Source organism: Rhineura floridana, chromosome 2 (assembly GCF_030035675.1).
Source record: "Rhineura floridana isolate rRhiFlo1 chromosome 2, rRhiFlo1.hap2, whole genome shotgun sequence".
Lineage (NCBI taxonomy): Eukaryota > Metazoa > Chordata > Lepidosauria > Squamata > Rhineuridae > Rhineura > Rhineura floridana.
In genome coordinates this window covers 146,611,176-146,623,404 of record NC_084481.1, presented here as the reverse complement: position 1 = coordinate 146,623,404, position 12,229 = coordinate 146,611,176, and the positions used below count along the sequence as shown (strand labels likewise).

Here is a 12,229-nt window from a genome sequence, read left to right as displayed (position 1 = left end):
TGGCTGTGGTCCCATTTGCTTAGGGTTCCTGGTTACGGAAAGAATATAATGCGATGCATTGTTGCATCTAGTTTTCTATAGCCTCCACCTCTGATTCATTAATTTCTTAGAAGACAAGCTATTTCATTCTTTTTTGCCATGCACGCCTCCCTGATCCATCACCTCTTGTGCACGCATATCGCAGAGAGTGATGTCAACGAAGCACACTCTCATTTTGTGAGTACTGAACAGCTGTATGAAGGAAAGGAATAGTTATAAGGCTCAATAGAAATGTTTTCTTTTCCACCTTCCACCAACTTTCAGCAAGGGCTCCACAGTGTACCCACTATGGGAAGCCAGTATGCACTTCACATATGTAATCAACCTGCCCATTTCTCCTCAGTTCTGCATGCACAGGCTGCTCCTGCTTCAGTGAGAAAAGGATGGATCATGTCCATGTTTTGGGAGGAAATGTCCTTTGTGGTCCCTTCATAATTTAATACGAATTAAAACTTGGAAGTTTGAATTAGATATCAGTCAGCTAGCAAATGGTAGATGACTGTTGAAACAAAAATACACAGTTTTATCGATAATATTTTAATTACCTATAGCAAAACAGTGACGACTGCATAAATAAAGCAATTGATGCATGTGCATTTTGAGACCACACATCCAAATGAACACCAATTTCATGTGAGCACGTGCACAAAGAGGCAACTCATTTTGGGTGAAACGATAGCACACAAAAGATTTATTGTGTGACTTCAATGAAAATTAAATTCATGTTAAAATATTTATGTAGATGTGGCTGAAACATTCTGTTGTGAGATATATCAGGTAGGCCTTTGGTATTTTGCAGACATATAATTCAGCTCTTCTTCGTCGTCTTCAAATTTAGTGCTTAGAAGATGTTAAAGGCAGTTCGGATTTGAGGACAGTCTCCACAGAGATTTTGGCTCAGCAGGTGGTAAGGATTTGCATCCATATTTCATATATATTTCTATCTCATTACTGGTTTCTTATTTCTTTGTGATTTGTATCTCTATAAAATTCCAACTTGTGCAATGGGGATTGAGGTTTCAAAAAAGGCAAATTCTGCATAAAGTGGACATTTATCACTCAATTTTTTAAACTTTTTTTCTTGAGTGAGCAAGATGGGATGAAAAGACATGCTTGACACGCTCATACACACATTTAAAAGTATGTGTTTTTTTAAACCTAAACTTCAAGCACACTAAGATAGTTTTTTTAAACACACACACAAATACCCCGGGCATAGAAGGTACTCTAATCTGAGATGGCACTCCTTAGTAAGTGGCAAGATTATTTGCCCTGTTATTTTCCTTTAACTGAACTGTGATCTTCAAATAATATATGTATATTGGGAGTAGGTTTGTTCGGGTAACTGTTAATTTGTAAGAGTTGTAATCAGTACAAAATTCAGTAAGTGCTTTTTATAATAGGCCTGAACATAATGAATCAATTTGGTATTCATGCAGATGTCACATGTAATTTCAGAGCTGTTATACTATAATTTTGGAGCACTTAATAGAGATTATGGTGGTGGCAATTTTGTCATTCTAGAGTAGGGGCTTTTCCATCATACATTTCTAGCTTCTCACATTTTGAATGCTTATTGTATAGCCCAAATAAAACTTCTGTGATTGGATGAAACCACAGTATAAACAGCCTTTCTCCAGGAGCAGAACTGAACCAATCCAACATGAACAGGATTTTAAAAGAACAGTATTTGGAAAGTAAAAATCAAATGAAATCTCACCTCCACCCCAAAATCAAAATATGGAACCTCTAACATCCTCCCTAAGGGAACAGGAGAATAAGCTTAAAGTTGTCCTGATAAGTAGGCTGATTGGAAAATGAACTACCAAATTTGCTATGGGGAAGCAGTTTATGAAATCCAGACATCTAGCAATTTCTCACTATGCATGAGACTGCTGGAAAGGTACCCTATATTTTAAAAACCTGAAGTGGAGAACAAGTTAATTTATAAGCAGGAGATCCTGAGCAGATTTTTTAAAAATCCACCAGTACCTAGTAGTGGGTTGTGTGGAACTGCAGAGCCACCTTCTTGATACTGGCATTGCTGCTGCTTACCTAAATAAGACTGAACTAAGGCAGGGTGGTCAGGGCTGCATGGGTGCACCACGGGGATTGCCAGATGGGCTCCGCTGGTGCACTCATGCAGCCCCTACCTCGCCACTCCCCTGCTTTACTCCAGCCCCATTCAGGTAAGCAGCACCAACACTGCTGTTGGGAGGGTGGTGCTACTTTACTGCCAGTACCAAAGAAGTAGAAAGTGTTTCAAGTATGACATCCTGATATGTAACCATTTCTCCCGACTCAACAGATACCTTAAAATGTACTTTATCTTGTTTTGCTAACTTCTACAGTAGAGAACAAGCTAGTCTGTACACCAGAAATTGTGATTAAGTAGAGCATTTTGAAAGCCAGCTATTATGTTTGCTGAGCTTTGATCAGAGAAGCAAATATGATATTGTTAAACGGTATTTACTTTTTTGTGAGATGTTTGAGACACAAACAGCTGCAGCACTAGGGGGACTGAAGAAGACCTGCCCTGGGAGGGAGTATCTGAGCATCTGGCTGCTGGCTGCTGGCTGCTTGCTCCTTTGGGGTGCTGTCTCTCGAGACAGCTGAAGTCCCTGGTAAGTGCTGCAAGGACTGGGAACCTCTGCCTGGTCGTGGCTCCAGAGAGAGGTTGCAGTTGATCTTGCCGCCTCTTGCATCAGCTCCTGGCTGGGTCATGAGGCATAAAAGCCCAGCTGCCCTTAGGCGGCAGGTTTGCTGCCTACGGGGTCACCACCAAGGGTAAGGGCACTGCCCTCTTCTATTTCTTTCTTTTGTTTTTCTAACCAATCTGGAGGAGATTGAGTAGTGGGGAGGGCGTATGGCTCATATGTAGTTCCTGCACAGGGTCAGAGCCTGTGCAGTGAACTGAATGATAGGATAAAGTCACCAGATGCCTTCAGAGTGAGAGTCTGTAACTGATTGAAGGCTGGCCCTCCCTGGGTATGAAACACAAGGGGAGTAGATGTGCCCAGTGTGAAAAATATTGAATTTGTCTTACTGTTCCTAATTCTCGCAGAGGCCTACTGGGATAATTGGCTCAGGTAGGTTTTGGTGGTGGGCTCTTGTTGGGTCCATATCAGGTGTTTAGGAGGAGTCTTGGTAAGGAGTGACATGGGTGATGCCACCCCAATTTTGGAGATCACGGGTAGAGGGAAGTATAGTCATGGGGAGTGGTGAATTACCATAGAAGTCGAGGGCAGGGCTATCTTCACCTTGTTCCTTGCTGCCACTCCTCTCATGGATGGGTTCCTCATTGCTCATCTGCTGTGCCTATTGGCCTGTGTGTGTTGTTGTTTAATGCCAGATCAGTACACAATAAGACCACTCTCATCCATGATTTGATTGTGGATAAAGGAGCCAGTTTGGTGTGCATTAATGAGACCTGGGTGGGTGAGCTGGGAGGAGTTGATCTGACCCAGCTTTGCCCACCTGGATACTTGGTGCAACACCAGCACAGGCTGCAGGGATGGGGGGAGGAGGAGTTGCTGTGGTCTACAGAACTTCCATCTCTGTCACCACTCTGTCTTGGAGCTGGTTGTGAGGGCCTGTACCTGGTGTCGGGCCAAGAAGTCAGTAAACTAGGGTTGCTGATGGTGTATCATCCACCCTGCTCCCCACAGCTTCTCTGACCAAGCTGGCGTAGAGCAACATGTTTTTTGCTCCAGATGGAGGAAGGGGTGGTCTGGAGATAGGGGGGTGGTCATTGCCCCATTGTCATGGTCAGAACAATTCCTGTGAAGTTTAGACTTATGGCTCTGATTCTTCCCTGCAGGGGTGGTGGACAGATTAAGATGGTCTGCCCCCGGAGCTTAATGGAATCCATTGGATTCCTGAATGCCCTGGGGGAGTTACAAGTAGATAGAGCAGGTGACCCTGTTGAAGCCCTTGTCACACTGTGAAACAGCGAGGTGTGTCAGGCTCTGAACACGGTTGCTGCCGAGAACCCTCTCTGGCACTGTGGACCCCGGCTTGCACCTTGGTACACCAGTGAGCTTAGGGCAATGAAACAGGCTGGACGACGGCTAGAGCACAAGTGGTGAAAGACGTGCTGTGAGGCTGACCGGGCAAGAGTAAAACATCATAACCGTGCCTACTGTGTGGTGGTGAGGGCGGCGAAGAAGGCCCACTTCTCTGCCTCCATCACATCCTCAAATAGCCTTCCAGTGGAGTTTTTCCATATTGTCAGGAGTCTGTTGACATCAACTCCAGGAAATGGAGTCTGTGAATTGTTTGCAAGGCACTTTGAGGGTAAAGTTGCTCCGTAGCAGTCTCCATGCCCCATCCACATCTACTGTAGTCCCCAATGAGGTGTCCAGTGCAACGTCTGCTGCAACTGCTTGGGAACAGTTTCAGTTGATGCTGCCTGATGACATGGACAAGGTACTTGCGATGATGCGGGCAGCAACGTCTCCTCTTGACCCTTGCACTTCTTGGCTTATTAAAGCTTGCTGAGAGGGTTTGACCGAGTGGATCCAGGGTGTGGTCAATGCATCATTGCAGGAGGGAGTGGTTCCAGCCACCTTGAAAGAGGCTGTGATCCAACCACTCCTGAAAAAGCCCACCCTGGACCCATTGGTTTGTGACAACTACTGACCGGTTGCAAATTATCTTATCAGGAGGTCCATTCCATACAACATAGGAAATGGACCTTAAGTGTGGCAGCACCTGCCCTGTGAAATTCCCTCCCCTTAAATATTAGACAGGCACCATCTCTGTTATCTTTTTGGCACCTATTTGAAGACCTTCCTCTTTCAAGAAGCCTTTTAAGTTGAGACCTTATCCCAGTCTGTACCTGTGTTGGAATTGCTTTTTAATATGTTTTTAAACCTTTTTTTTTAAAAAAAAATTAACCTTTTTTTAGATGTCTTGAAAGCTTTTGTTAAAGACTTTTTTAAAGTTGTTTTGTTTTAATGTATTTTAAAGTCTGTTTTTATTATGTTTTAAAATGTTTTTAGTGCTTTTGTTTGCCGCCCTGGGCTCCTGCTTGGAGGAAGGGCAGGATATAAATCAAATAATAAATAAATAAATAAATAAAAGGTGATTCATAAATTAAATACTATATAAAATGACAATAATCAGTGCTTTGTTGCTGCTTATAGCTTGATAAAAGTGCTATGGGTGCCAGCACCCAATGGTTGCCATGGGCAGTCAAAAAAGAGGTGCCAGTAGTCTGTACCGATGAGTACCATCACATAAAAAGCCCTGATAATAATAATAATCCAGATAATGCACCCTAAGAAGTAGATTGTCATTCCATCAGAGTACCATGAATGAAAATTTAATTTCTAAAGGATTAAATCATTTTATGTTTGCATAAAAGGTAATAAAAATGACCTCGGAACACATTAAAGTTTAAATGTTCTACTGTGGTAGCATGAATGAACCCCAGGACTGGCCCAAGATATTGCTTCTTGAGGCAAAGGACAATATAGCATTCCCTTTCATTCCACAATCAGAAGTCAAAAGAACTGGCAGGTGAGTCTTAGTTCAAAATAACGATAGGAGAGCCCTCCATTACATCTGTCCTGAGGGCGGCAGGCTAGCTTAGGGGCACAAGACAGGCAGTATGGCACACATAGCATCATCCTCCAACACATTGCTGCTGCTGCTGCTGCTCTGCTAGGGGTATGCACATGCCCTAAGATTTGCCTAGTATCTGTTTCCGAGTCATTCTGTGCACTTTCTGCTTTGACCTGTGTTTCGAGTTCCATGCTGCTCGGTAAAAAAATCAACCCCTGTGTTTCCTCATTCATTGTAATGGGAAATCTAAAAATGTCTATAACATTTCCCCCCTTTGGCCAAAGTATTTGAAATTTACATGTAGATGAGTCCCTCTAGGGTAGATTAAGCCCGACAAATGGGTCCATGATGTTTCCGAGGAAGAAGTAAAAGCGATTCACTTTCTTCTGTAACCTTGAATGGGGATTTGCCTCTTTCCTATCTTAAAATAATTAAGGGCACAATACAACTCATATTTACACCGGGCTGAGGGGAGTTGGATATGACGGACCCCGGTTAAGCCGGCAAGGAGATGCTTACCTAACCTCTTGACAGATGAACCACTGCTGATTACTAGGAAAGGAAAGGGAGAGTGGCATGGTCCAAAAGCACCATCAGGAGCACTGGATTGGTGCCATGCCAACCTTGCCACCACCTTACCCCTTCCCTCCAGGTAAGCAACAGCGACTCACTAGCCAGGAGGTCAGGTAGGTGCTTCCACCCCACCATGCTATCCAGTACTGCTGTAAACAAACTAGTGTGGATTGCTTTGTCACAGCAAATCACACTGAAAGGGAGTGATGGCAAATAAGACCATCCCATTAGGGGAAGGGGCTGTAGCTTAGTGGTAGAGCATCTGCCTTGCACGCAGAAGGTCCCAGGTTCAATCCCCGGCATAACCTCAGGTCTGAGAATGTGTCCTCCTGAAGCACTGGAGAGCTGCTGCCAGTCAGTGCAGACAGCACTGAGCTCGATAGATTAATAGGTCACCAAATTCTTCCAAGCTACACAGGAAGTGGATTGGACTGTGAAAGACCAACCCAAATTGTATTTGCATTTTGACAAATTTATAGGTCAGTACAATATCTCAGAGGGGAGGTCAGGTGTCCTGCTCCCCTGGTGCATTCATTATAGCTGCCCAATTTCCCTGCTTTTTAAGTTTGATAGAAATATCTGTTGGCTGTAGGTACGTTCTTAAACCTCAAGGGTTTTGCCTATTCGTGAATATTTGTACAGGTAGCTTTAGCTCATGTTTTCCCACTAACCATAACAGGATGTTGCCTTATGTCTAGTTTATTTTGGGTTTTCTGGTTCCTTTCTCATTTATCCTTTTTAAGCCTAAAAGGAGCACTTTAGCAAAATCCAGCTCTTTATATTACAAGCAAATACTTAGCCAGTTCTACCCTTGGGCAAGTCAATCAGATGGAAGCCAATCAAAGGGGGGTTGGGGGTGTCACACTTCATAGAAGGATGCTACTTTTGTGTGGGGGATCCCAGAGGCATTGGACGTATTGAACATGGTATCTGGTAGGCGCTTCTCTTCAATGCCCCTGCATTGTTCTTTTAAAATAGTTTTTAAAGGGGGATGCTGGCAGCAGCTATAATGGATCCTCTGGGGCCCCGGCATATTCTCAACCAGCCCTCTTAGCTTTGTTTGTTTCCTGTTCCTTTTCCCATACTTATCCTAAAATGCAGTACAGGCTTCATTTACAAATGAACCTGTCAGGCTGTGATCTAGCAGGAGTCAGTAGGTAATGATATTATCTGCTAACATGAGTAGAAATGCTTGCATTCATTATTCATCCCTCTCCAGGGCTTCCCCATCACTCAGACTTAACTGCCATCTTTTATTAATTATCTGGAAATTTGGAGTCACATCTGGTAATGAAAAACAAAACGGCTTCTGTTTGTTGTTGCCAGGAGCATGTTGTTGCCAGGAGACTTAACTTTGTGGCCATTGAGGTCAATGGAGGCATCCCGCCCATATAAACCAAATTCAGTCAAGACAAAATATTTGACATGAATATCGAACAATCTGCGGATTGCTGTTGTGCAGTCGGCTAATGTGGTCTGAAATGCAACCATCCATTCATCCCTACAGAGCAATAATATCTAACTGGTGAGAAGTGGACTTGATCAGTGGCAAAGAACTGAAATTATATGGACAAATAGAAAAAAAGTTTGTTCTTTGCCTAATGCAGCCTTCCACTCATTAGTGAACCCTGTACCACATGGGAAGGACTGTAGTGCAGAGGCAGAGCATCCACCTTGCATGAAGAAGGTCCCAGGTTCAATCTTTGATGTCTCCAGTAGGGCTGGGGAAAACTCTGCCTGAAATCTGAAAGCTGCTACCAGTCATAGTAGACAGTACTGAGCGAGGTGGACCAATGGTTTGACGGAGTATAACACAACTTCCTATGTTTCTAAACGGTTTAACAACTTCCAAAGCTGTAGCTGAGTTAGCATCTTAAACCAAAAAAGAACAAGAGTCCCAAGTGGAATAAAGGAGCACATCATTTAGAGAACCAATATATGCTTTCTAATATCAGTTTTACAGTACTTCCGCAATTCCACCATTTCCAGAGAAGTAACCATGTTAGTCTGTTACAGCAAAATGCAACAAAGCCATGAGACACAAGTGAAACAAGAATTACACTCTTTGGTTTCAAACATTTTCTTTTATTATACTGAATTTCCCTGGCTTTTATGCTTTCTGACAAATACAGGTATGTAATAAAACCCACTGTTGTTTTACTAAAGAGTGGAATCAGATATCAGAGACATAGTTTGACATCCTGGGTCTCAGATTTAATTTTAATACAAGTTTCTAGCCCTCCGGGAAAACAGTTTAGAAATACATAGGCAAGCTTCTGCTAAAGGCAGAGGCAAGACAGGTTCGAGGCATGAGGTAAGGCTCCAGGACCCCACTGGCCCTCTATGATTATGACCAGCTTTGTTGTTGTTATGTGCCTTCAAGTCGATTACAACTTATGGCGACCCTATGAATCAGCAACCTCCAGTAGCCTCTGTCGTGAACCACCCTGTTCAGATCTTGTAACTTCAGGTCTGTGGCTTCCTTTATGGAATCAATCCATTTCTTGTTTGGTCTTCCTCTTTTTGTACTCCCTTCTGTTTTTCCCAGCATTATTATTTGTCACCCATATATTTCCCACCCAATTATTTGTCTTTTTTGTGGTCCATGATATGCGCGAAGCTCTCCTCCAACACCACATTTCAAATGAGTTGATCCTTCTCTTATCTGCTTTTTTACTGTCCAACTTTCACATCCATACATAGAGATCGGGAATACCATGGTCTGAATGATCCTGACTTTAGTGTTCAGTGATACATCTTTACATTTGAGGACCTTTTCTAGTTCTCTTACAGCTGCCCTACCCAGTCCAAGCCTTCTTCTGATTTCTTGACTATTGTCTCCATTTTGGTTAAGGACTGTGCTGAGGTATTGATAATCCTTGACAAGTTCAATGTCCTCATTATCAACCATAAAGTTACATAAATCTGTTGTCATTACTTTAGTCTTTTTGACGTTTAGCTGTAGTCCTACTTTTGTGCTTTCCTCTTGAACTTTCATCAGCATTTGTTTCAAATCATTACTGGTTTCTGCTAGTAGTATGGTATCGTCTGCATATCTTAAATTATTGATATATCTCCCTCCAATTTTCACACCTCCATCATCTTGGTCCAATCCTGCTTTCCGTATAAATAAATAGGGTGATAAAATACACCCCTGTCTCACACCCTTTCCGATGGGGAACCAATCGGTTTCTCCATATTCTGTCCTTACAGTAGCCTCTTGTGCAGAGTATAGGTTGCACATCAGGACAATCAGATGCTGTGGCACCCCCATTTCTTTTAAAGCATTCCATAGTCATATAAAGATCAAATAAGGAACAGGTTTGAGGCTTTAAACTTAGTTGACAGAGAACCAGAAGAACTATGGAATGAAGTCAGAGACATAATCAGGGAAGAATGCAAAAAGACAATACCTCTAGTTAAAAAGAGAGAAAGACCTCAATGGATGACTGAAGAAACTCTTCAAATGGTTAAAGAGAGAAGGAAAGCAAAAGCAAAAGGAGATAGAAACACAGTCAGAACCCTAAATGCCACTATACAGCGACTAGTACTTAGGGACAAAGAGAACTATTACAATAGTTACTGTATAGAAATAGAAGAGGACAACAAAAATTGTAGAACAAGAGCCCTGTTCCAAAAGATTAGAGAAATGAAAGGGAAATTTAAACCAAGAGTAGGGATGTTGAATAATCAACAGGGTAACACACTGACTGACCGAGATGAAATAAAAGGAAGATGGAAGCAATACACTGAAGAACTCTATAAAAGAGATGACAGGATGACAGATTCATTCACGGAGGAACCGTATGTTGAAGAACCAGAAATACGAGGTGAAAGCTGCTCTTAAAATACTTGGAAGAAACAAATCACCAGGAATAGATGGCATACCAATAGAGTTGCAGCAAGCTACTGAGACTGAATCTGTCCAAATTTTGACAAAAATCTGTCAAGAAATATGGAAAACTAAACAATGGCCTACAGACTGGAAGAGTTCAATATACATCCCAATTCCAAAGAAAGGGGATCCCAGGGAATGCAGTAACAATTGAACTATTGCCTTAATATCCCATGCAAATAAAGTAATGCTCAAGATTCTACAACAAAGGCTCTTACGAGAAATGCCAGATGTCCAAGCTGGATTTAGAAAGGGAAGAGGTACCAGAGATCATATCGCAAACATATGTTGGATAATGGAACAGACCAAAGAATTTGAGAAGAAAATCACCCTGTGCTTTATAGATTACAGCAAAGCCTTTGACTCCTCTTTTGGACTGATTTACTATTTTTTGCATTAAATATAAATAAAATAGACAGATATTGATATAAACACTTATTTATCAAATGTATAGATATAGTCTGGGGAATTATTTAAATGCAATCATGAAATACAATATTCCTAAACAATATCCTATCATTTTTTATGACTGATAAAGCTTCACAAATTAATTTACTCCATCCAGCATTAAAGTATAACTTGGCTATATTCAGGCTCCATGTCCTTCCCTCCAACCATGGCTTCTGCTACCTGAGTCCTTGCCAAAGTATTTCATTTCTTTTGATAACGTGGATCATGGAAACAGAGTCAATATCATAAAATAACCCAATCTCATTTGCAATTTATTCCAAGTACAGAATTTTGATTTAAAAGGGGGGGAAAGCAGAGTACAGATATGGTTGATTATCTTGAAATAGTAGTATTTCATGCACTATGTAATGAACTCACTGCTACAGGATGGTTGAGCCAAATGCTAAAGAATCTTATATACTTCAGCACATGATAAGTCCCAGAAGACAAAGCAGGCCACTTTTATGTTGGGCTGGCCAACAGCTAAATGAGAAATAGAAGCCAGCAGCATAATGGTTGTTAGTTGACAAAATGGAAGCAAGTAAAACATTTTTTAAAATAATATTAATAATTAATGAACGCACAAATGTGCCTTATTCAAATCAGACCATCAGTCTAGCTTGTCCATTTCAACTGGAATTGGCTCTTCACTGTCTCAGTCAGAGGTTTTTCCCATTTCTGGTATCTGATAATATCTAACTTGAGATGGTAAGTGTTAAATCTGGGATGGAAGATGGCTACCTAACAAGATGCTTTCCTGAAGCTCTTCACCATAATAGTAAGAAACAACTGTACTGTATACATTATTTTGCTCTAGTTCAGTGCTAGACTAGTTTTCACCTGCCCAGCAATGCACCTAAGAATTTAAGAAGTTATTTAAGCTCCTATGCCCCAGAACGGAGCCCTTCCTGACAAGCAAACATCGTTAACTCCAGCGGAGCTTTTCGGCTATCTCTTTCTAACAACTCTTCATTACCTTGAACATGAGAGGGCCTGTTGGCAAGCTTGTATCCAGCTGGCAAGAGAATTAGAAACTACTCCTATATCTATACACTGAACTTGCATGGGACTTTAACTATGTTAATGACAAAGGCTGTAGGAAGCCGAACATAATTTGATGCACTGGACCAGCAGGTTTAAAGAGGCAGAACTGAATCTCACCTAATTAACCCCTGAGCTGCCAATTTGAAGTACTTTAGAAACTTAACAGCAAATGAGATGGTGCTTACCAGGGAGGGATACAAACAACTTGGACTGATCCCTATAAAGGAGAATACCTCAGTAGTGGGCAGAAGACATAACCAGTGTAAGATCACAGACTTCTACCGCGCAAACCTGAATGCCCAATCTGATCCAAACCCCCTGGATGTGAGGTTGCCAGAAGAAAATGGAACCTGTTTAGATTGGTCCTTGGGACCATACTGCCCAATGGAACCTCCGATTGGGGTTTCTACAAGGGCTGGGGTGTGTGCTCTGGCAGAAGAATTAGAGCATGCCAATTTTACAACTATAGACTCTGGTCAGATTTGTTATCCTGCTCAGCTGCAGATATGCGGGAATTCCGTGAATACTTCTTTGCCCTATCCTGCAGAGAATGAGAAAGTAAACAATATAGCCAATTGCTCTTCTGTTTCATCACAACCTCCTCTGCCTCCACCCAACCATTTCTTAAAGTATATGGGAGTTCTTTGTGATGAAGACTCT

The 12,229-nt window shown here is 41.9% G+C and overlaps 1 long non-coding RNA gene across 1 annotated transcript in view; it reads right to left on the bottom strand.

The window, feature by feature from the left end:
- The window catches only part of LOC133378329 (uncharacterized), a 52,726-nt gene extending 41,137 nt beyond the window's left edge, over window positions 1-11,589 (bottom strand). Inside the window, exon 1 of the long non-coding RNA XR_009760956.1 lies at window positions 11,502-11,589. This is a non-coding gene — a long non-coding RNA (uncharacterized LOC133378329). The remainder of the gene's footprint in view (window positions 1-11,501) is intronic.
- Window positions 11,590-12,229: the final 640 nt, after the last annotated feature.